General features: G+C 40.0%; 1 protein-coding gene across 2 annotated transcripts in view; it reads right to left on the reverse strand.

The window, feature by feature from the left end:
- The window catches only part of SPTSSB (serine palmitoyltransferase small subunit B), a 30131-nt gene extending 21789 nt beyond the window's left edge, over positions 1 to 8342 (reverse strand). Inside the window, exon 1 of one of the 2 annotated variants that reach the window (XM_030329633.1) lies at positions 7632 to 8342. The gene's annotated coding sequence lies outside the window, so the exon portion shown is untranslated. The remainder of the gene's footprint in view (positions 1 to 7631) is intronic. The other variant, XM_030329632.1, reaches the window with a different exon arrangement.
- Between the last annotated feature and the right edge of the window lie 18121 nt (positions 8343 to 26463).

Raw genomic sequence — 26463 nt, forward strand, 5'->3', positions numbered from 1 at the left:
AAGTGGGTCAAATGGTGACTCCCATGAGTCTAGGAGAAAGACTTCACTCCGGAAGTTCACAGGGGTACCATATCACCTCTTTTGTGTTTGCATCAATGTTTGTTTTCTCCTAAATGGAGGAAACCTGTGGAACAACTCCTTTGTCCTAAATTATAACCTGATTTTCCTGCCCTTCGAAACCAGAACTAGGGCAACCTGATTGATTTATTTTCTTTGTTTAAAATTTTAGTCAATAAAATATCTTATTAAAAATTTAAGGACCAAGATCTCCCTTGTGGAGTAAAGTATCTGCAACCTCGAGGAATAAAGAGTTGGTAACTGAAGTATTTGGGTCAGTTATGTATTCTTTCTATGCCTATTTTTTTCCATCAATAAAGCAATTCTAAGCTGATTTTACTTAAAAACGACTCCCCAGTTGATGAGTTAGTAAGGGGCAAGCAGTTTACTATTCTTAACAGAAGATGAAAAACATGACATTCCTCCATGGTTAGGAAAGAGACCGTGTGAATTCTCTCTGACAGAAGTAGAAGGAGGCAGTAAAGACGCTGGGTTTCCATAGGTTGGTCATAGGCCGGCCTTTGGCCTCAGTTAGAAGGTAAGAGGGAACTGTCTATGAGGAGATACTATGATAATTCTGACTAAAGATCTCACACAAAAAGCGGATTATTCGATTTTCAAAAGAAATGAAAAAGATACTATACCACTCTTTAGGTTTATTTATTTATTTTTTAAAAGTTATTCATTTATTATTTCTGATAGAGAGCACGAGTGAGCACAAGCTGGGGAGGGGCAGAGAGAGAGGGAGATGCAGAATCAGAAGCAGGCTCCACGCTCTGAGCTATCAGCACAGAGCCTGATGCGGGGCTTGAACCCACGAACTGTGAGATCATGATCTAAGCCAAAGACAGATGCTTAACCAATTGAGCCACCCAGGTACCCCACATTCTCTAAGTTTAGATAAGACTCAACTTCAAATTTTGTTTTCACTTTTCTTTCTTCTGCATGAGCAAACATTTATTGATGCCTGTGGGGCATGACATTCTATGAGGCACAAGCATGTTGCAGAACAGGGATGAGCTGGCACTTTGGTCACCTAAAGAAGAGGTCTGGGTGTGAGGACAGTAGAGTTATTATTGCTCCAGAAAAATTGCCATGGAAGTAACATTTTGAGCTTGTTTCCTTCTTTCTTCTGCTAGTCCTTTTAATTTATTTGTTCAATATTCTACTTCTATTAATTCCCAAATTCTCTTTTGTATCTTTTCAGAGATCTGGAACTCAAAATGATCACATTAGCTTGGAATTCCTACTTGACAACCTTTGATCTTCTAATGGAGCTGAAAAGGCAGGGATGCAATGTTTAAATAGCAAACTGTCACCCAGGAAACTACCATTCTATTTTGGTAACAATCGCAGAGAGTATTTATTGAACAACTTATGTCCCAGAACTTTGCTAACCACTTTATATGTATTGCCTTATGTAGTTCGCCTAATAACACTATAATGGAGGCACTATTTCTATAACTGTTTCACAAATGAGGAAACTGAGACACTGGGAAATTTAAAAGCTGGTGCAAAGTCTCACAACTAATGTAGAGAACACAACTCTTAACCACTCTTGCTATACTGTCTCTTTGTGCAAACACCTTTGATCTTAACCTGGCAGATCATTAATCTACATATCTGTCCATCCAATCAACTGTTCATCAAGAGTATGCTGGAGATATAAACTATGAATAAGACTGACACGGTCACTCTCCTCTGGCCACTTTCTACAGAGAGAGAGCGTGCAAGTGAGGGAGAGGGGCAGAGGGAGAGGGATTAAGCAGGCTCCATGGTCAGCAAGGAGCCCGACTCGGGGCTTGAGACCCGGGGATCATGACCTGAGCTGAAATCAAGAGTTGGCCATTCAACCGACTGAACCACCCATGCACCCCAACAGGGATTCTTTTGACTTATTTCTAACTTGACTCTGAACATGCTTAAATTCTTCTCCTGTAAGCCTGAAATAAATGCTCTTTTTTTGACTTAAAAAAAAATCAAGTCCCTGCTCTCTTTTAAGCCATTTTCCAAAAGCTCTATTCCAGGAAAGCTGCCACACCCATTGTATTTTACTGAACAATGTGTCCTCAGGTATCTTTTAAAACAGGTGAATTGAGTAGAGATTCTGGGACAGTCCAGCTAAGTGGACACTCTGGTTACTTTCCCCCACCTTTTATTAGGTGATCTGTGGGATTCCATGCTCTGTTCTCTAATTTTGAAAGATCTGTTCTCCTTTCACCTTTCCAAGTTGGCCTGAAAATTTTCTTCCCCTCAACCTCTCCCCTACCCTCTCACTCTTCAAAAAGATGTTAACTTTGGGAGAGCAGTTCTTAATTATTTACCACACAGTCCTCTGGCAGACTACAAGAATCCAGGGCAAAGCAAAAGAGAAAGGCAAAAGAAAACCGAAAGCCCGGGCTAATGATTTCCTTCAACGAGAATTTTTGTTATCATAAGGCGGTGTTTTATTTAGGTTATAGTTCTTTAGAGCAGGTATTAGCTATGTCTTCCTTGTACCTGCTTGGAATTTGTTGAGGCTAATATTTTCCTTATTGAAACAGCAGCAAATCTAAGGTAGCAAAATAATGCTGATGGGAAGGGGAAACCAAGACTCCCAGGGGGAAATCTTCATGGTCTATCTCAGAGACATGTGGCCAAGTTTGTACACAATCTTTATGTTATCTAATTATATAATTTTACTTCCTAGCTTGATGCCACAGTTTAAAACTGCACCTCATTCCCTTCCCTGGTTAATTTTTCTCCAGAGCCCTTTTCTCCGCTCATATGCTATAAAATTCACTTATTATAATAATTATTATTTTTAAGTAATTCTTTAAATGGCTGATGTCCCCTCTAGAATTTAAGCTCCTCAAGGGAGCTTAGTTTATTACTCATTCAGGGCCTAGAGTTGTTCTGGCACAGGATAGGTGCACGATAAATATCTGTTGGATAAATGAATTATTAATCCTGATCAAAGTAATATTAATAAATAATAACTGTGATCAAGGTTTTTTTTTTTTTACATATATTTAATTTATAGACAACTAGTTGGACATTTACAATTACAATTATTTTATATAAATCTTCTAACTGGCAGGGTGCCTGGGTGGCTCAGTCAGTTAAGCGTCTGACTTCAGCTCAGGTCATGATCTCATGGTTCATGAGTTTGAGCCCTGCGTTGGGCTCTGTGCTGACAGCTCAGAGCCTGGAGCCTGCTTTGGATTCTGTGTCTCCCTCTCTCTCTTTCCTCCTCCCCTGTGCATGCTCTGTCTCTCTCTGTTTCTCAGAAGCAAATAAACATTAAAGAAATTTTTTTTAAAAATTCTAATTGGCTAAAATATGACAAAAGGACCTCTACAAAACTTTGATGGTCAAAAGTCACATAGAACCCATTTTTATCAGCATGATAGGCTCTTCTAAACATACATGGCATGGGGCGCCTGGGTGGCTCATGTGGTTAAGCGTCTGACTTTTGATTTCAGCTCAGGTCATGATCTCATGTTTCATGAGATCGAGCCCTGTGTCAGGCTGTGCACTGACAGGGCAAAGCCTACTTGGGATTCTCTGTTTCCTTCTCTCTCTGCCCGTCTCCTGTGCATGCGCACTCTCTCTCTCTCAAATAAATAAACACTTAAAAAAGTTAAAAAAAAAATAAACATACATGGAAGGATCAGTCTATGCTGATGAGAATGGAAAATCTTGAGTTTTCCTGAAGCAGGCAGACTTACTTGAGTCCCTACAGCTAAGGGTAAGGGTGTGGTTTGCCTGAGTGTACTTATAACTGTTTCTAGCAGCAAGTTGTGGTGCTGCTTACCAGCCACACGAAACTCAGACTCACCAATTTTATATTCTTATTTCTGGACAAAACACTGTCATCCAATTCCATGGTTCTTAGGACCAGATCAGGCAGTCCATTAATTATTTGAGAGCTTCTCCTGTATTTGAGACTGTCCCAATCACAGGAGATGCTTCCCAGCAGTGACATGTCAGTGTGCTTTGAGGACCCTAGTGGCTGCCCCAGCTCGTCCTTTCCTCCCAAGACTCCTACTTCCGGGCCCAATCTAGTGTAAGCGAGACTGGGCTAATCTGAGTAACAAAGTTCACTTTTGACTGAGATTTAGTAACCTCCTCTCACTTAGTGTGGCCTCTTTCAATAAGTGGCCTGAAGAACTGATAAAGGACTAGATTTATCTAGAAGTGGGAGGAACAACTGGCTTCACTGGGCTTAAATTAATAGAGTAGGTTGGTGAGTCCAAAAAGGTAGGGGATTTGCAAGCCAATTCTCTCTAGGCCTGCCTTAATGACATTTGACTTATTTCTAAACAGAGGAAAGCTTGGTGGGTTTGCAAACATACGCAAATCACATAGCCGTGTAACACCTGTGCCACTCTTAATTATGTCATCTATTTCAGTGTGGTCCTTGGGAGAAAGCCTCATATAAACTATACATCTACTGGTACGTGGGGATTCATGAAGTCCAAATTCTAAATCCATCTGTTCTTTTAATATCTTGGCTAGTTTATTAAAAAAAAAAGTCTTATTAACATGTAATTCACCCATTAAAGTATATAATTCAATGGTTTTTAGTATGCTCACAGTTATATAAACATCACCAATTTTAGACCATTTTCATCACCCCAACAAGATACCTGTATCCTTTAGCAGTTGTCCCCTATTCTTTTTTTTTTTTTTTTCAACGTTTTTATTTATTTTTGGGACAGAGAGAGACAGAGCATGAACGGAGGAGGGGCAGAGAGAGAGGGAGACACAGAATCGGAAACAGGCTCCAGGCTCCGAGCCATCAGCCCAGAGCCTGACGCGGGGCTCGAACTCACGGACCGCGAGATCGTGACCTGGCTGAAGTCGGACGCTTAACCGACTGCGCCACCCAGGCGCCCCTCCCCTATTCTTTAAAAAAATTTTTTTTAATGTTTATTTATTTTTGAGAGAGACAGAGACAGGGTGTAAGCAGGGGAGGGGCAGAGAGAAAGGGAGACAGAATCCAGAGCAGCCTCCAGGCTCTGAGAAAGCTGTCAGCACAGAGCCTGATGCAGGGCTTGAACTCACAAACTGCGAGATCATGACCTGAGCCGAAGTCGGACACTTAACCAATTGAGCCACCCAGGCGCCCCACTTGTCCTCTATTCTTTTCCAATTCCACCCTTTCTTTCTGGCTACAGGATTGCCCATTGTGGATATGGAACACAGATGGAATCATACAATATATGGTCTCCTTCCACTTAGCGTAACCTTTTCAATGTTCACCCATGCTGTAACAAGTATCAGTACTTCATTCCTTTTTATTTATTGCTGGATAATATTCCATTGTTCCATTCGGTACCATACTTTATCCATTTTTCAGTCAATGAACACTTAGATTGTTTTCATTTTGGGCTATTTTGAGTCATGGTGCTGCAAACATTTGTGTATATGTTCTTACGTGGACACACATTCTAATTCTCTTGGATATACAGCTAGGAGTGGAATGGGGCTGGATTATATGGTGACTCTATGTTGAGCTTTTTGAGGAGCTACCAAACTACCTGCCATAGCAGCTCACCATTTTACATTCCCACCAGCAGTGTATGATGATTCCAATTTCTCTACCTCTTTTCCAACAACTGTTATTATCTGTTTTTTGTTTGTTTGTTTGTTTGTTTCTTATTATGGCACTTTGGTTGGTGTGAAATGGTATCTTATGCTTTTGATCTTCGTTTCCCTAATGACTACTGATAGTAAGCACTTTTTCATGTGTCGATTGGCTGTTTGTACGTCTTCTTTGGAGAAATGTCTATTCAATTCCCTTGCCCATTTTTAAATGGCTTATTTGTCTTTTAGATGTTGAATTTTTCATCACAGGCCTTAAGAATCGGGGATAGTTGGAGGAAGAGCCTCAGACCTCTTGCCTGCTCCAGTCTAGAAAAGAACTTTTGCAACACAAAGCTGGGGTGGTAAGATGCCGGCAGCCTGCTTTTCTCAGGGATATACCATAGCCTTAGACTAGGATCCAAGTTGAGAGGGAGTCCTGTGTTCTCAGCGGCACCCATCCAGAGTGGAACATGGTCCCATAGCTGGAGGTGGGCCGGGACTGGGTTGTGGCTCAAATGCCTCACACTCTTGCTGCTCTTACTGAATTTTAGTAGACTGTCTTGAATAAAGTTTTCTTCATCCGTTATATTTCCTCAGGACAATTTCTAGAGACTAACTAGTTGCTGATGTATACTCTTTACCAATTGATGTTTTGCTAAGGAGTGGGTTCATGGAGCTCCTTACACACCATTCTGGAAATTGAGTTCCATTTGGATAATTTTTTAAAGAAAATGTTTCACCTTGTATACTTGGTGGTAAAATAGTTTATGCTGACATAGTAGATACAGAATTATGAAGGGCAGTTTTTATAAAAGTATTTGCAAGTTTATAAACAGTGGATTAAGAAAACTGATTGAAGTTGAGGACTGGTTGACTTTTAACTTTGTATTCAAATGTTTTTGGTCTGACAAACCATTTTTAATTTATTGTTATTAAATAGTTGAGTGGAAATATTTGAACAATGAGGGTGATTTCAGATGAACAATGAGGGTGCATTTCAGATGAGAGCTTATTGTTGCTCTAGTAATCTGTGTAGAAGGCCATCACCGCCATTGAAATTTATCAAAATGATGCCTGTTTTTAAAAGCATAGGAAGAGTTACAATGTGCAAATCAAGTTATGAAAACCTCATTAGTTCTATGCATTAATCCGAAAAGTTCATAGGCAAAAATGACCATACATTTCTTCATTAATTCAAAAGAACTACCACACCACTCTATGTCTTTTCGAAAAACAACTTTCCCAATTTCCCTGATGAATTTATTTGTAGTTTTAGGGCTAAGATTTACATTTAATAATTCTTCAAATTCTTTATTGAATCAAGGGCTGAACTCCTATGTATTAATCGCCAACCAGTTGAATATCACTTTAGTTGAGACTCTGCTCATATCTAAAACCCTTTTCTTCCTCTTCCTCACATCCCCACCTCCATGGTGAAGTTGACTATTCCTTTCTCTTGGGGTTTAGAAGTCTGGTTAGTTATAAATAATTACATCAGCATCTTTGAGAGAATACGTATTGCTTAATAATCGTGAGAAAACGTTAAAATGTATTCCTTATTGGAAATTCGTCACTTTTTGGCCAGTTGGCTTGTGTGTATTACTGCCTAAAGTAGCTTTATGGGCAAAAAAAGTATTGTATAAGAACATAAAACTAGAATATTTAAGAATGAAACCAAGCATCTCCCAATGATATTTCCCTGAACAGTTACTGAACTACACAAAGATAAATCCTGAAAGTAATTAACGAAGTAATTTTCTCTTCTTTTGGCTGGGAAAGTTTCAGTAATAAAGTTTGGCTTCTGTTGAGTTGAAACCTCTTAGTTTCCAACACAGTTCAAGGCAAATGGAAAAACCCATTCAATCTTTAATTTTTTAATGCAGTTAAATAATAAACTGATAAATTGCATTAAAGCTAGGATTAATTTTTCCCCTGCAAAGGAAGGAATTCTATCTTACTAAATCTGCTTTAGCGTTCAAGCATATATTTTGGAAGATGCTTACCTCCCGGTCGGGTGTATCTCCCTGCGGCTTAGGTGAGCACCCAGGCTTTGGCTCCTCCCCAGCTGCTGCCAGCTTCCCACTGCGCCGGGTGGCTCGGAGCGTCCTGGAGTTAGGTGTTCGGCCCCGCCCTCTGCACTATTGCTAAAACTCCAATTCTGCCAGACTGATTCCGGTGATTAATTATTGACAAAAGGAAAACACTCCCACGCAAACTTGTGTCCAACAGCACTGCTCCCAGCGATTCCTTCCAGAAGAGAATGCCGGCTGCACCACTCCCCTCCCCCCTTGCTCTACGGTCCCAACTTCCCACACGCTGCCACTCTCAGTCCTGGGCGATCAGGCTCGTCCTCGGAGGAATGCAGCCCAGCGACTTCTACATTTTTAAATTTGGTTTTCTGCAGCTCGTTAGCACTTCTCCGGGGACCAGCCTCTCTGGAGGGGGCGCTTTCCGGATGCAGGGGAAGCCGGGGCTCTGAGAGCAACGGAGGAGGCTAAGGCGTCGCTGTCACCTCCGGCTGCTGCAGTAAAACCCCGAGCCGCCGCGCGGATGGGGAGGAGGGGATAGGGAGGTGTCCTCCCCCTCGCTTGGGCTGGGAGCCCCGACACTAACCAAAGGGGCACGTCCTTTGGTAGTGGTGGTGGGGGCGGGCTGATAAACAGGAGGCCCAACGTGGGAGCTTTGGGGCTTTAGCCTAAGCCGGCGTTAACCCGACCAGGGGAAGGAAGCCTGCCCAGCATCCATCCATCTGCAGACCTGGGCAAGGGGGCGAAGCTCGGCGGATGCCGCGCAGGACTGCGGAGCGAAACTCGGCAGCAGGCTGAGGAGTGAGCCCAGGGCTCGGGGCCGGGGCGGCAGTCGGCCGAGCAGGCATCCCACTGCATTTGTTTGTCAAAAACCGAGGAAAGTAAACCCGTTTAGCGTCGGCAGCTAATTTTGGTGCCTTTGAACGTGCAAAACGCCTCTCCCCGCCCCACTCCCTCCATCCCGCCACCTTCCCTCCGCCCCTTGGCTGGGAGGTTAATCGTTGAAAAACTGGACTCCCCCGGGGAAACAGATGGCAGGATCGTGCCCGGGGAACTTGTGTGTGCTCACTCACAAGTGAAGAGAATTAATGTGGGCCCGGACTGCGGCAGGAAAGCAAACTGGGGAAAGAGGGCTTGGGAGGCGGCTCGCCGGTGCAGACACGCGCGGCGCGGGCTCCCGCGGATCCGGGGCCCGCGTGCCCAGCGCTCGCGCTCCGCTCTCAATTATCTTCCCGAGGAGGCGCGGGACCGGCGAAATGCATCTTCCCTGGGAGCCAGCATCCAGAACACCATCGATCCCTTCTCTACCGAGAGCAAGGTGCTTAGATTTAACGTGGCGGCTGCTTTGCCGAGAGCGCCGAGGCCCTAGAGGCTCCCAGCCCTGATAACTCCGCACCTGAGACGATCTGCCCAAGACCCAGGGGCGTCCGGGGCCCAGAGCCTCCTTTGACTGATGAGCATTTGGGCAACATCTGCCAGTCAGCCCCCAGGGCTTGAGGAGGCACTGCACATGCTCGGCCCGGGCTGGTTGTGCTGGAGCGCGAATTTCAGCTGCTGGCAGGTTTCTGCTCATCTCACAACACACTTCCAGCAGGTTCCAAGCTGCGGGTGCCGCGAAGAGGGAGACTTAACGTTATCGGGCGGGATTTTCTCCACGCAGGAGGGAGTGTGTCCCCAAAGGAAGCTGGAGGTGGCTGGGACCTGGGGAAGGAAACCACTAGGAGGAACTGAGCACTTTGGAGGCTGTATTGGCCGTTTTTACATGTTACCTTGTCCTTCTCCTGTACGGCATGTAAATATTTGCACCCGTTGCTAGTATTTTTTACTTCATCATCACTGTGTGTAGTTCGCATTCCTAACCTCCCTGCTTCTCCTGACAAACCTCGTAATTTGGGCAGAGCAAGTAAGACTCCACCATTGGGGTAATGAGCAAAGAGAAAACCTGAAAAGTGACTTGTCCAGGGTCACCAAGCCTGTTGTATAGTACAGCCAATACTATTTACACTAGTTTTTAGGTCTCATTATTCATTATCTAGTTTTCTTCCTAGATCTTGACCCCCCCCCCCCCCCCCCCCCCATGTGATTATACCTTTGTGGAAGCATAGAAACAGGTCTCACTTCTCCCTGCCAAAGGTTTGTGAAATGGATACAAGACCTTGTGATTACTTCAACTGCAGTTGGGGAGGAACTGGTACAGTTGGCAGAAGCGTCCAGACCATTAAAAATAATCTTGGGGCGCCTGGGTGGCTCAGTCAGTTAAGCGGCCGACTTCGGCTCAGGGCATGATCTCGCGGTCCGTGAGTTCGAGCCCCGCCTCGGGCTTTGGGCTGACGGCTCAGAGCCTGGAGCCTGCTTCACATCCTGTGTCTCCCTCTCTCTCTGCCCCTTCCCTGCTCATGCTCTGTCTCTGTCTCAAAAATAAATAAACATTAAAAAAAATTAAAAAAAAAAAGAAAAATCAATACATTTTATATTATTTAATATTTATTTATTTTTGAGAGAGAGAGAGAGAGACAGCAGGAGCAGGGAAGGGGCAGAGAGAGAGGGAGCCACAGAATCAAAGCAGGCTCCAGGCTCTGAGCTGTCAGCACAGAGCCAGATGCAGGGTTCAAATCCACAAACTGTGAGCTCATGACCCAAGTCAAAGTCACAGGCTTCACCGTCTGAGCCACCCAGGTGCTCTCAAAATCAACACATTTTAAAAGGCAGAAATCATACAGATCACATCATCTATCAAAGCACAATGAGGATAAAATTAACAAGAAAAATTCCCCCTCGTTGATATACAACTAGACATTTAAAAATACTTTAAATATAGATTAAAGAGAAGAACAAATGAGATTACAAAATCTTTTTTTAAAGTTTATTTATTTTGAGAGAGAGAGAGAGAGAGAGCTGCACATGCCCAAGCAGGGGAGGGGCAGAGAGAGAAAGAGAGAGAGAATTACAAGCAGGCTCCGTGCTGTCGGTGCACAGCTCACCTGGGGCTCAATCCCACGAATTGTGAGATTATGTCCTGAGCTGAAATCAAGAGTAGGACGCTTAACCGACTAAGCCATCCAGGCTCCCACAAAATCGTTAAAAACAGAAGAAAAAAAAATCATACGTAACAAAGTCATGAGAGTATAGATAAGCAGAAATCATGAACCTTAAGTGTATTTTTTGCAAAACAATGTACAAACCAAGAAACTTAGGAAAAAATTACAAAAGAATTATGTTAACTAGTAAAGATTAGAGCAGAAATTAATGAAATAGAAAACTAAAAATCCAGGAGAATTGATCAATAAAAGGAAAACTTATTCACTGAGAAAATCAAGAAACAAAGACACAAGTAACATTAGGAAGGGAAGATGAAATATAGCCACAGATAAGGAGGATATTAAAAAAAAATTCTCAAATGATGTTCTTTCCCCACGAAGAGGATTCTCCCTTGATGCTGATAATACAAATTGTGAGATAAGAAATGGTTAAGACACCCCACAGCTTACGGAAAGGGGAATAAAATTTAAAGAACCAGAAAGAATTGTTAGAATATAATAGTAGAAGAATCTGAAGTAATGATAATTGTATCAACTGAACATTTTGAACCAGGCCTTTTGTCATCATTATCATAAAGCAACTGTTGCATAACTGAAGAGCCCATGTTTGCTGAGGTAGAAATCTTTTAGAGGCAATAAAAGTTAAAAGTAATAAAAGAGTATATTCCCTTTGGTAACCTGGGAGGTTTGGGGACAAATATTACAGGGAAGGGAATGGGATCACTTGGTAAAAGCTGTACTGATTGATCCAGAAAGGTTGTTTGGAATATATCTGGAGTTCAGCATACCAGGGAGGAGAGAGGACCTGATGTGAGATTTTACTTAAAACAGCCAGCTGTCAGGTGCGAGATCTGGTGTGCATCTGCTGAGGATGGTCTTACTTCTGGGGGAGCAAAATTAACAGTTTGAAATGTGAGTTTTCTCAGGCTTCCAAACTTAACCACCGTGGCATGGTGGAAAGGGTTATGGACTTTGGGACCAAATACTCCTGGGTTCAAATCCCAGCTTTTTCTACCAACAGACTATATTCTGAGACAAATGATCTAGTATCTCTATATTTTAGTTTTCTTATCTGTGACGTGGGAATAGTACTAGCTTCATAGGGTTCTTCTGAAGAATAAAATGAACCACCATTTACAAAGTACTCATATAGTTCTCCATCTCTCCCTCCCCCCCTTATCCTCTTGGCTTCCTTCCTCCATTCTGCCTTCTCTAAATACTCATCTTTCAGAACTTCTCTTATGTGCTATGACATTTCTCCTATTTTGTTAGTGGGACTGTATGTTCCTTCCCTTCCTTTCAGTGACTCAGCCACCTCCTTCATGACTCTTTAGCATTCAGAAATCCAAGCATCATGACTGAGAACCTTTGGAATACTTTAGAAAGAGCCCCCTGAATTAAAAACTAAACGAGCTGCTCTCTTATAAGGTGCATGTCAAAAGCAGGATTGCCTCCATGCCTGCCTTTCCTCCCTCCCCTCCTTCCTTCCTTTACTTTCTTCTTAATTTAATGCATTTTCTGAGTACCTATGGAGCTATGTTCTAGCAGCATGAGCGACGATGCTCCAGCTTACTGATTCCAAGTTTACAGATATGTATATGCTTAAGCTGAAGTCTTTCATTGTCAGAAGATCCTAACCCTTAAACATTCTCAATTTTAATATTAGAATAAAAGTCATGTTAATAATGAGAGTCAGTAGTTTGCTCTAAAAACTGGAAAAGGAGTATTTCATTAAGGAATGAATGTGGCTGTCCCATTAATTGTCACAAACATATGAAATGTATCATAATAGGCTTCTTCTTAAAAGGATACTTCTTAGCAATAAAGAGACCCCAGAAGAACAATACATAAACCCCCAGAGCTGCTGTAAGACCAGCTTAACAAAAGATTTCCTACAGGATCTATTCTAAAGCAGTTTCAAACACTGTCTTTACATAACACTATCCAATGTGTATCTACAACCATGTGGACAAGACAAAGAGGACAACGGAAAGCCAATGAAATTAAGACAAAAAAAATAAAGTTCCAGCCAACTACATCAGCAACATCTCCCTTTAACTATTAACCCCTATTCTCTTATATTCGTCGTATTATCAGGAGGAGAATAAGTAGGAAACCCAGTAACAGATGTGGGTATTTAAAAGCAAAAAATGGGTGCACATGGGTGGCTCAGTCACTTAAGTGTCTGACTCTTGATTTTGGTTCAGGTCATGATCTCATGGTTGTGAGATTGAGCCCCACATAGGGCTCTGCACTGGGATTCTGTCTCCTGTCTCTCTGTCCCTCCCCTGCGTGCACTCTTTCTTTCTGTGTCTCAAAAATAAATAAGAATAAATAAATAAATAAATGCAAAAAACAGAAATTTGAGACAAATTTTATTGACTTCTTTCTGGTTTGCTTTCACAGTGTGCAGGTTAACCCTTATTTTTTAAAAACAGTATTAGATTAGCATCACTTATTTTTATGATGACATAAAATGCTCTTACTGTCCCAGAGTAGAACTCTTTGTAACACTTAGTAGAATTCTAAAGGTTTGTGAAGCTTGCATAGAGTCACCAACTAGCTTTGTACCGACTCTGCACTTTTGGCTAAGCCAGCTACTGTTTCCAGAACCATATCATGGTTAAACCCAGGTGCTTGGATAAATTACTGGAATATATTAATTAAAGGAACAATCTCAGTTTCCGTCTGCTTAGTATAAGGAACGTCATTAGTGATTGTATAGTTATCCTTGTGTTCTCAGAACAAGTGGGTAATTCTGTTTTTGTGTTAAATGAAAACATTTTTTCCCGTCCTGGCTATGTGATTATAAAGATGTACCTGCTATCCTCCATTACTATCAATTCTTGTGTTTCCCTCTATCTACATAGAATTTTATTTTCTTCATTAATTAGAACTTTTAGGTTGAAAATCAACCAACCAACAACCAACCAATCAGGAAAGTCGTATGGCTTGGGTCTTTGAGCTCTCTGTCAAGCTTCAAAAGAATAATAATAATGATAAAGATAATAATAATGATGATAATGACTATAATTTATTGAACTATGATTACCAAGGTCTCCATAAATCATCTTTGTCTTGCCACGAGTCTGCAGGATAGGAGGTTTTAGTTCCTTTTCATAGATGGTAAAGCAAGAATCAGAGGTTGTGCCTCTTCGGAAGTGACACAACTTTAAGAGCTGGATTTCAAAACCTGTCTTTTGCCCTATACTCTGTTGGCTCAGTGTAAACAATCTTCCCATGACTTTGTATATATCACTTTTCTCAGAGAAGGTGGCCATGTTGTGCTGGTTAGGAGAACAGATATTGGAGCCAGACCTCCCATATTTAAATCCCAACATGACCACGTAACTTGTGAATGAGAACAGCTTACTTAACCCTCAAAGCCTCAATTTCCTCATCTGCCATAAAGGAAAATAAACATATTAAATTACTTAAGTTAATACTCAGAAAGCACTCAAAATTGTGCCTGGCCCCGAGTAAATGTCTCATAAGTGTTCCCTACCATTATTTTGAGAGCTTAATGAGATTATAATACATATATAAAGCAGTTAGCTAAGTATCTGGACCTTAGAAAATGCTTAATACATCTATTTTACTTATTAGAATCTTTTCTTTTATAACACATACAGCTTGAACCTAGTCTTTTAGGAATATGATTGGTTTCTCCTTCTTCTCTCCTTCCCTCCATCCCTCCTTTTCTCTCCTACCTCCCTATCTTCTTCCCTTCCTCTCCTTTTGTGCCAACTATGACTTAACTCAACTGTGTTTTCTATGAACCACTTTTTCAGGGAAACCCATTGCTTACCTTAATGTAACAGACCAACATAAGACATATTTTAATTCAGTATCACATATTCAAACACAGAGCACTTCATTTCCTCATCTGTTTAAAAGACTTTTAGTAAAACAGTAGTTAATTAAAAAAAATAAATAATTCAGATTTCAAAAGTAGAAATTAACTTAAAGAGAACAATTTCCTGTTTTATGAGAGAGATTGATTCATCAGTTAAGGATAGTAATGATGGAACTCTCAATGTCTGAAATACATATTGGTCTAAAGTGACTGTATTAGGGTTCTCTACGGAAACACAACCAATTATAGAGAGAGTGAGAACAGAAGAGAGAGAGAGTGGGGGTGGGAGAGGAGGAGAGAGGGAGAAAATTTATAAGGATTTGGCTCACTTTCATATGGAGGTTGACAAGTCTCAAGCTCTGCAGTTGGAAACCTGGAGACCCAGGAGAGCAAATGATGTAAATTCCAGTCCAAAAGCTGACAGTCTCCAGACTCAAGAAGAGTTGACCTCTTGATTTGAATCTAAGGCAGGAAAAGACCAACATCCTGCTCAAGCAGTCAGACAGGAGGAGTTACCTCACCTTTTTGTTCTATGTGGGTATTCAACTGATTTCATGAGGCCCACTCACATTGGGGAGGGCAATCATGTTTATTCAGTCTACAGATTCTAATGATAATTTCCTATGGAAACACTCTCACAGACACATTCATAATAATGTTTGCATAAACTTCTGGGCACCCCATGGCCCAGTAAAGTTGACCATTAATCAGCACAGTGGCCAAAATGTTTGAATGATCCAACTATTTTACTTTGGGTTTTGACCTGTAACTGCAACTCTGCCCAGAACAAACTTACTTTTCCTGTCTTTTGCTAAGAGATTCATTGCCTTCTTTTTTTTTTTTTTTTTTAAGGCTTTTGATTTAGCATCAGTCTTCTCAGACTTATCCTTAATTAGTTGGAGTAAGACTCTTCAGCTGTAATTAATAGCTGTGTAATGAGAAAAGGAGAACTCCAACCCCATCATTGCCCCATTCCCCACTGAGTGAATTGTCACCCTTCTTCAACAAAACATCTTTCTCTGACTTTTATGTACTATGAAAATTCATAGCTGCTCTAGGGTTGTGAGATTTTTCTGTGGCGAATTTGGCATTCATTGTAAAGATATTATTTTAGTTACCATCAAATTTAATTTTGGGGTCAGGGTTGCTGTTAGGTATAAAAAGAACAAACCCAGAGTGAAAATAAGAAAAAAGAAACTAAGGCAATAAGAAAATTCAGGTGTCAAGAGTAAACAACAATAGGCAAAGAAGCTCATGCAAACATAATGGCAACTGAAAATGAAGCCAAGGTCCTTTTGTGGGCAGTTTGTCCCACTCTTCAGTATTTGGTCTAGTGACCTAGTGACCTGTATTTTAAATTTATATGACAGCTTTATGGGAGGCATTGGGGGAATTTGGTGAAGCATCTCACAAACCATGTAATAATCACCTAAGAAATTCTTCCCAGCAAGACTAGACTTTTTAAAATCAGGCAGGTCACAACATGCTATTGGCTGTGTAAATTAAAACAGAATCTTACCATAAATAGGAACCAAAAGTTTATATTGATGTCCATCATTTTATTTTTTAAATGGCTGTCCTACTCTTCTTTTATTTTTAAAAAACAGCATTATTGGATATAATTCACATACCGTACAACTCACTCATTTATAAGGTACACGTCAGTGGTTTTTAGTATGTTCACAGAGTTGTGCAACCATCATCGCTATCTAATTCTGGAATATTTTCATGACCCCAAAAATAAATCTCATATTCATTAGCACTTTTTTAAAAGTTCATTTTATTTTTTGAGAGAGAGAGAGAGAGAGAGAGAGAGAGAGAATGAGCAGGGGAGGGGCAGAGAGAGAGGGAGACACAGAATCCAAAGCAGGCTCCAAGCTCCAAGCGGTCAGCACAGAGCCTGACGTAGGACTTGAACCCACCAACTGTGAGATCATGACCTGAGCCAATGTCGGTGGCTTAACTGAGCCATCCAGGCACCCCCAGCAGTCACTTTCTATTCTCTTACACCCACCTCCTCCCTAGCCAACCACTAACCAGCACTCTATCTCTATGGATTTGCCTATTCTGGAAATTTCATATAAATGAAATCATACAATATGTGGTCTTTTATGATTGGTTTCTTTTATTTAGCATAGCTTTTTCTTTTTTTTTAATTTTTAATTAATTAATTAATTAATTAATTATTTTCAATGTATGAAATTTATCGTCAAATTGGTTTCCATACAACACCCAGTGCTCATCCCAAAAGGTGCCCTCCTCAATACCCATCACCCACCCTCCCCTCCCTCCCACCCCCCATCAACCCTCAGTTTAGCATAGCTTTTTCAATGTTCATTCATGTTGTAGTATGTGTCAGTTATCCATTCATTTTTATTGTTGAATAATATTCTATTGTGTGGCCATACCACATTTTATTCGTTCATCATTTGATGGGCATTTCAGTTGCTTCCGCTTTTGAATTTTTATGTATAATGCTGCTATAAACATTTGTGTACATTCTTTGTATCAACACGTGTTTTCATTTCTCTTGGGTACATACCTAGAGTGGAATGGCTGGGTCATATACCAATTCTGTGTTTAACTTTTGAGGTACTGCCTCCATCACGGTACTGCCAGAATCACAAAGTGATTTCTGAGGTAGTTGCACCATTTTGCATTCTGACCAGGAATATATGAGGGTTCCGATTTCTTCACATCCTGGCCAATACTTGTTATTGTTTGTCTTTGTGATTTTAGCCATTCTGGGAGGTGTCAAGTGGTATCTCATTTTGGTTTTGATTTGCATTTCTTTAATGGATCATGATGTTGCACATCTTTTCATGTACTTACTGGTTATTTGTACATCTTTGGAGAAATGTCTATTCAATTTCTTTGCCCATTTTTAATTTTTTTTTAATTAGGTATTTGTATTGTTGAGTTGTAAGAGCTCTTTATGTATTCTGTACACAAGTCCCTTATCAGATACATGATTTGCAAACATTTTCTCCCATCCTATGGGTTGTCTCTTCACTTTCTTGATGGTGTTCTTTGAAGCACAAAAGTTTGTGTTTTTTAAATATTTATTTATTTATTTTGAGAGAGACAGACAGAGAGCATGAGGGGAGGAGGTGCAGAGAGACAGGGAGAGAGAGAATCTTAAGCAGGCTCTGTGGTGTCAGCACAGAGCCTGATGCAGGGCTCCGTCCCACAAACCATGAGATCATGACCTGAGCCAAAATCAAGAGTTGGACACTTAACCGACTGAACCACCCAGGTGCCCCTGAAGCATCACATTTTTAAACAAATTTTTATGAAGTCTCATTTATCTTTTTTCTTTGATCTCTTGTACTTTTGGTGTGTAAGTAAGAAACCATTGCTAATCCAAGGTCATGCAGATTTATTCATATTTTCTTCTAGGAGTTTTAGATTTTACATCTAGGTGTATGATCTGTTTTATGTTAATTTTTGTGTGTGGTGTGATGTAGGTATCCACATTCTTTCATTTGCATGTGGATATCAAGCTGGTCCAGCACCATTTGTTGAGTAGAGTATTTTTTGCCCATTGAATTTTCATAGCACTCTTGTCAAAATCAATTGAGCATTGTTATGGACTTAATATTTGTGTCCCCCCCTCCCCACCAAATTCATATGTTGAAATCTAATCCCCAAAATAGTGGTATTTGGAGTTGAGGTCTTTGGAAAGTAATTGGGTCAAGAGGGTGGAGCCCCCATGGATAGGATTAGTTCTTTTATAAGCAGAGGCCAGAGAGCTAGGTATCTCTCTTTCCACCCTTTGAGAACACAAAAAGTCATCAGTCTATAACCTGAAAGAGGACTCTTACTAAAACTCCACCATACTGGCACCCTGATCTTGGACTTACAGCCATTGGAATTGTGAGAAATAAATTGCTGTCAATTATATGCCATCTAGTTTATGATATTTTGTTATAGCAGCCCAAGTTGACAACCATAAATGTAAGGGATTATTTCTAGACACTCAATTCTGTTTCATTAATCAATATATTGAGCCTTATGCCATACCATACTCTTTTGATTACTATAGCTTTACTGTACTAAGTTTTGAAAATTTGAAATGTTTTTCCAATTTTGTTCTTCTCTTTTAAGATTGTTTTGACGATTCTGGATCCCTCGCATTTTTATATTCATGTAATTTAATTTTTTAATTTTATTTTTTTAGAGAGAGAGAGCATGTGAGTGGGAGAGGGGCAGAGGAGAGAGAGATGGGGGAGAGAGAGAGAGAGAGAGAGAGAGAGAGAGAGAGAGAACCCCAAGCAGGCTCCATGCCCAGAGTGTAGTGGATTGACCATGGAGCTCAATCCCATAACTCTGGGATCCTGACCTGAGCTGAAATCAAGAGTTGGATGCTCAACTGACTGAGCCACCCAGGTTCCCTTTCATATGAATTTTAGAATCAGCTTGCCAACATCTGGAAAACAACAACTGCAATTTTGACAGGGATTTCTATCCCTTTCTACAGATTGAATCTGTAGATCAGTTTGGAGATTATGCCATCCTAACAATATTAAGTCTTCTGATCCATGAACATGGGATGTCTTTCCATTTATTTAGATCTTTGTTAATTTTTTTCAACAGTGTTTTGTAGTTTTCAGTGTACGAGTATTGTACCTTTGTTGTTGTTGTTAAACTCTTGATATTAAACCCCAAGTATGAATGATATTTAGCAATGTTTGGGAACTATGTCTTGGTCAACTCTGCTCTGTATCCCTCCTTCCTGGCTTAGTGTCTTGAATTGTGGTTGGCAATCCCTGTGTTTATTGAAGTGAATTGAGAAAATATATTTTATATTTTTAGAAACTTTATGAATATTGGTTCTTTTTTATTATAGCATCTCATTTAAAAAAAGAATAAGTATTAACCCTATTTAATAAGAAAGTTAACTAATAGATAATATATGAAGGCAAGAAGATTAATTGGCATGGCCAAACATACTTGGACCATGTCAAATATAAAATTAGAGCAACATTCAACATTTCCCCCCACTATTGTATTAATACTGTAAGTTTTTATTTTTTTAATAAAACAATTTTTTTTAATGTTTACTTATTTTTGAGAGCGATAGAGTCAGAGCACAAGCAGGGGAGGGGCAGAGAGAAAGACACAGAATCCAAAGCAGGCTCCAGGCTCTGAGCTGTCAGCACAGAGCCTGACGTGAGGCTCAAACTCACGAACCACGAGATCGTGACCTGAGCCGAAGCCCGATACTTAACCAAATGAGCCACGTATCTCTGAAAGCTTTTAAACCAGGAAGCACATGGAAAAGATCAGGGGGAAAAAGAGGATGGCAGTATGTGACTTTTACTGAATTACATAAAAAATGTATATTGTCATATCATCCAGATCCTTTAGGGCTAAAAGAAGGGTTGCATTCACAAGATGTATTTCTTTTTTGAGCTTTTCAATTAGCAAAGTGGAGAAAAGGCTTACAGTTATCACCACGTCACATTTCAGTGACTCATTGATGTGAAGATATAAGTCTCTTGACTTAATTAAAGTCTGACTACCAGAGATGGAGTTAAACATACAGCAAACCTTCTAGACGCTCTTTTCTACTTGTGTTTCAGAGTGGAGGGATCTCTATTACCAGTTGACATCTCCTAGAATGTTGTGTCTCTTCATTAGACTTGTTCATCCAGTTAAGCGTTTGGTTGAGCATCCAAAAGAGAAGTGCATGAGATAAAACAGGTATTAAATTATTATGACTAAATGAGTGATAGGTATATTAAGGAGGGCACTCGTGATGAGTGCTGAGTGTTATGTAAGTGATGAATCACTGAATTCTACTTCAGAAACTAACTTTACACTATATGTTAACTAAATAGACTTTAAATAAGAACTTGAAACAAAAGTAAAATAATAACAAAAGGATAAAAATAAATTACAGTGACTGAAAGGAGAGCAGGGTATCTAGCATTTATAGACCAGGAAGACGTTGTCAAGGCGAGGCAACCAAATGGACAAAAAGTAAAGTGTTAGACCTGGCTAGATATTACTGATTACACAATTCTCATTACACTTAGAGTTTCCAACGCTGGAAACAGGAGGTGAATTAAGAGAAATGCCTGTCATCAAGGATAGCAGACATTGTGGCATAGGGAGGAACTGCCATCATTGACTGATGCCTTTCAGGTCTAAACTTGATGAACGATGATGGCTGCCTGGACCCAAGATGAAGAAATTTTCAATTGTAAGTGGTTCAAAAAGAAATGACCTCAGGAAGTATTCCCAAAGGAATAGTTCCCCAAGGAAGTAATACCTCAGGAAGTATTCCCCAAGGAAGCCACATTAAAACCTGTGATATTTCTTCTCTATAGAAAAATGTAAGTAGATTTTCAGATTTTTCCCTGAAAAAGAATTTTCAGGTAAAGAAGTAAGTTGAACTGCTGTTTCTCACATATTTATTATCTTATTGATTGTTTGAAAATCTAACCAATGAAATAAAGAAGTAAACATTTTAATGAAGGCTACAGAATAGACCCTGGGCATAACATGTGGGTGCAACATTTTTTTAATTTCACTACATTTAAATCATTTTAGAGGTCTTTAAAACTTGTGCTTTTGCTGAGCCACAAGCTTGAATTCTGAATTTGAGGTTGGAATGAGAGAGCAAGTTCCTTAGTTGGGAAGTGACCTAGCTAGTGAGTAAGAGGTAGTCTTTAAAAAGTTGTTTTGTTTTATTGTGTTTTTGTTTTTAATTTGCCATCAGCTCTGGTAAAAACAGGTGGGAGGTAACATGAATATTTACAGTAAAATATTTGAATTACTGGAGTCTTATTTTGCAATATCCCTATCTTCTATTAACACAGATAATAGAGTTTATTTAGAGGAGATAGGGCAGTCCCGCATTTCTATTAAAAAATTTCTGGGGCTCCTAGGTGACTCAGTCAGTTAAGCGTCCAACTTCAGCTCACGTAATGATCTCAAGGTTCATGAGTTCAAGCCCCCCCCATTGGGCTCTGTGATGACAGCTGGGAGCCTGGAGCCTGCTTTGGATTCTGTGTCTCCCTCTCTCTCTCTCTCTCTCCTTTCCTGCTCTCTCTCTCTCTCAAAAATGAATAAACATTAAAAAAATTAAAAAAAAGAAAATTCTTAGACATGGAAAATAGTGGGAAGATGAAGCTTTCATCATGAAGCTACATTTCTATGGTAAGTATCCAAATTTAAGTGAGGAGAATATTAAATAAAAACTGTAAGTGTTTATTTTTTCATCTTAATTTCAAGGAGGCTTATAGTTTTTTAAAAAGAAAAGATTCATATTGCTGTTATTGCTAAGGAAAGTTGAGATACAGTTTTGAGTAAGAGGTTACCTAGGCATTCTCCTCAAACTGTTGTGTGAATAATACACCATCAATTCCAGGTTATAAGGGTAAAGTTATTTTTACTGCGGTCATTGTTTAGATGCAACACAGTTTTGTGGAGGGCTTACTCAGAAGTCTCTTTGACAGGTCTTTGGAAAATATGAACTCAAACTTAAGCCCTTCTAAGGACTAAGGATCTTTCAAGTCCCAGGAGAAGGGAGCCAGACTTGGGTTCATTGGACTTAGCAACAATAAAAGACCTGCTTTTGAGGAAGAAATAACAGAGCTGTGAATTTGGACCCATGGTAGGACCTGACAGTAACTCTGAAGCTGCAAGGAGTCTTGGAGCACAGATTTTTGTTCTTTGTTTTTTATAAGCTGGACAAGTTTCAGTCAATAATACATCAACCTTTGTGTCCTCCTTTTTGAGACATTGGGCTCCGAGGCGGGGTCTCTTAAGTTCAGAAGCTGCTGGGCAGGGAGATACTATCCCTTCTGTCAGCAGCTTTTCTCCCCACAGGCATTTGAGGGATAAACAAATGAATATATAGGCTAAGCCCTCCTTCTGATTTTGAAATCAATAATAGCAAAGGAAGGAGCAATTAAGAGGTAGATCAATAGCTGAAACAAAATGAGCACTAGGAATTTCCCTCTATTTGAGAAAATTGTCTTATATTAAGATAAACTGGTTTTTTCTTTTAAAATAATTTTTTTTTTCTGTTTCAGGTTTTCATTCTTTACACGGAAACAGTGTAATAGTTTGAGTCAATATACCTCAGAGATAGTACATTTTATTTGCCTCAAGCCTTTTATACTAGAATTTTTTTTTATGATGACTTTTATTTTTGTTTTTAAGTCAATGGTTGGCTTTATAAGAGGTCGAGCACTCGTAGATACATACCCTCCTGCAGTGTGTATGTATTCCTTCTCCGGATCTGCAGAAATGCTGCTTTTCCTGAATTCATCTTAAAATTATCTTTCATGGAGGCGTAGAACAAGGTTTTCTGGATTTAGCAGATTTCAAGACAATTTTAGTAATTATAAACCTTGAAGTTTTAAATAAGACTGGAGCTCATTTAAAAAAAGCTGAGCCATTCTTCAGGGAGAACTATAAAAATTTCCAATCAAGGGCTATAAAATTGAAGACTTCAATTCTATACCACAGCCACTAGGGGAGAGACGGAGGGAAGACGATGAGGATGGGGTGTCACCAAGATGGGGAGAGACACACACAGACGGTTCTTCCCCCAAATGACAAGAGAATGAAAAGTGGCTCAGCTAGAGAGATTGACAGATAGAGAATGAGAGACAGGAGGGGATATTTACTGCAAATGCTCTGAGAAGACACTCTGCTTTCTCACCATCTTAGTAAATAATCCGCTTTTGAGCCCTCCTTTGCTTAGGTTTTTGACCTCCTATACCTCTTACGAAGGACGGGATGATTGTCTTTACCCTCCCTGTATCCTTTTAAAAATATCACTTGGAGCCCTTTTGACTGACTTTATTTCTTTGTTCACGAGGAAATAATCAATGTCCCTTGAAATGCCTGTCCTTTCTAGTGATATTAAATAGTATTCCTGACTTAATCGGGAAATACCTTCCCTACTCTTGTTTACTAAAGCTAATGTTTCTTCTCTCCAAGTCTAGTTAGTCATTTAATGCATGGGTAAGGCGTTAGAAATTTACTTTTCAACTTAGCTGTTGGATCATTTAATTTAAATTTGACACAAAAGTTGCCTGATTGGCTTACTGTTGGTTTCAGTGGATATCTAGATATCTATATTACCTGGCTATGTGAAAGTTAGTACCTACTGATGTGGTGAATAAAATGATATTAAAAAAAATTTTTTTAATTTATTCATTTTTGAGGAGGGGAGGAGGGGCAGAGAGAGAGAGAAAGGGAGACACAGAATCTGAAGCACACTCCAGGCTCCAAGCCATCAGCACAGAGCCTGACACAGGGCTTGAACTCATGAACCGTGAGATCATGACCTGAACCAAAGTTGGACGCTTAGTAGGCTGAGCCACCCAGGTGCCCCAATAAGATGATATTTGTGAAAACTGAAAACAAACTGAGTGTTGATGGGGGGTGGGAGGGAGGGGAGGGTGGGTGTTGGGTATTGAGTAGGGCACCTGTTGGGATGAGCACTGGGTGTTGTATGGAAACCAATTTGACAATAAATTTCATATTAAAAAAAGTTTCCCATTGCCTTGCACATAGCAGGTACTCCTTGGTTATTATTTTTCTTACTTCCTTAATAGTGAAGTTTATGAAAGATTTTTTTTTTAAGTAGCAAAATTATGATTTAGGATTAAATGGGTTAATAAAAGCTTTAATTTCCTTTTTTGAGTAGGTTTCATGTTCATATATACAGAAAGCCTCGCTAGGGTCAAACTAAAATTAAAAATTTTTTAAATTTCACAACACTAATATTTAATTTAATGTTTCATATCTGCATTTATGGCTTAACACACTAAATTTCCTCTATTTTAACATGTCTCTTTGGTATCACTAACTAGGATTTTAGATATAAAACACAGTTCCTTCTTCTATGAAGCTAAAACTTGTGTCTTTGCAGTCTTGTAGGAATCTTAGCAATAGAACAAGTCATTTAGGGTTATTCTGGAAAGTTACAAAGTATTGTTACAGCTATGGGTGCCTATGATGGTTTCATTCATTCATTACTTTATCCAATGAACACTGATTGAGCACCCAGGTCCAGCTGTGCCCATTCTAGCCTACAGTGGTGACAAACACAGGGTGACTTCCTCCTTTCATGGAGCTTTTCATTGTTGTGATTGTAAATTAGCTGAGCAGTCTGGAGGTTTTGGTTTTGGAGGATTTATTTTAAACAACAATCATATCATGTGAATAGGTCAGGGATGAGGTAAAGTTACTCTGAAAGTTACTTGTGTAGATCTCGGTCTTCCTCTTTAAAAAAAAAAATGTTTTTGAGAGGAGGGGAGGGGCAGAGAGAGGGGGACAGAGGATCCAAAGAGGGCTCTGCACTGATAGCAGTGAGCCCAATGTGGGGCTCAGACCCACAAACCATGAGATTATGACCTGAGCTGAAGTCAGACACTCAATGGCCTGAGCCACCCAGGCACTCTCTGTCTTCATCTTTTTGGAGACTGCAAATATTTGCATCTCCTAAGAATCTTGTAGGAAAGTTTCTTGCAATATAGGCTGATGGGAAGTTAAGCCAAAAGATTTATTTATTTAAATTTTTTTTTTTAGTGTTTATTTTTGAGAGAGAGAGAGAGAACGATCACGTGTGCACAAGCGAATGGGGCAAGTGCAGAGAGCAAGAGAGACACACAGAATCTGAAGCTGCTCCCAGGCTCCATTGAGCTACCTGGGCGCCCCCTAAGCCACAAGATTTCTAAGGTCCCTTTCCTACCTAGGATTTGGTGAATTGATAAACCAAGGGAAGGGGATCTCTCCAAAGTGACCCCAGAAAAACACAGAAACCCCCTTAAAAAGTGCTATTTGACTCAATGTAACTGTAGTGAGCTCTAATGAGTCTGCAGGGATGGGTTATGTCTATTGCACTATTGACCCTTGCTCATCTTTTATCATTTCGTGCAAAGAAAGTCTGGAGACTAATGGACAAGCATTATGGAGCTTTATTGATCTCTGCTTCTGACTGTGAACTGGAGCTAGAGACTTGTTAAGCTCAATGAGCTCAACTGAGACTCGGGCTGCCCATGTTTATGCAGAAGCTGCACCTTAGCTTCTGTGTCTGCAGAGGTTTCGTATGTAAACAGTTTTGAGCTGGGCTTTTTGGTGTTTGTAAAACAAAAAAAGAAGAAGTGTGCCCTCTTAGTTTTTGGTGAAATATGGAAATTTCTGTTGTTTTTATTTCAGAAGTATATGTGTTTAGAATTTGTTACTACAAAATGCTTTTCAATTTAACATTTTGAAAAGTAAATAAAATTCTAACTTCCTGAAGCTTTGCTGAGTGGGCAGTGTTAATTTCACTTCGGTGTCCATTGTGGTTGGAGATATTTAAACAGAGGATCTATAGCAATGAATATTATAGGGCAGTGGTTAGCGATGAATATTATAGGTCAGTGGTTCTCAGAGTGTGGTCTTTGGCCCAGTGGCATTAGCCTCACCTGGGGACTTGTTAGAACTTTCCCTTGCTCCGGGTGGTTCTGATGCATGCTAACATTTGGCAGCCCTGTGATAGGAATAGAAGACTTAGGTCAATAATTCTCCAGGAGGAGAAAGAGGAAGGAGAGTATCAGAAACATTTGGGTTTCTTCTTAAGCTCACAGTCTCTCTTCCCTTTCTCATACTCTTCCTTCTATCTTCCATTACTGCACAGTGAGCCATTACTCTGAGAATCTGAACACAACTTTGGACACAACTTTGGGAGGTGTTGGGGTGAACCATTAGACTGGATAAATGTAATTTTCCAAGAGATGGTCAATCCTGGTGAGCTTTTTACAATACTTGTTGATAAAGATTTATAAAGTTCTGTTGTCACTGCATCTACTATAGAAACACTGGTAGCCCCCACTACTCTTAGGAGTTAGAAGTAGGAGATGCGCAACTGTTTTATAGTCTAGGACTAGCACCTGGTTGCAGA

The sequence above is a fragment of the Lynx canadensis genome, chromosome C2 (genome assembly GCF_007474595.2).
Source record: "Lynx canadensis isolate LIC74 chromosome C2, mLynCan4.pri.v2, whole genome shotgun sequence".
Classification (NCBI taxonomy): Eukaryota; Metazoa; Chordata; class Mammalia; order Carnivora; family Felidae; genus Lynx; species Lynx canadensis.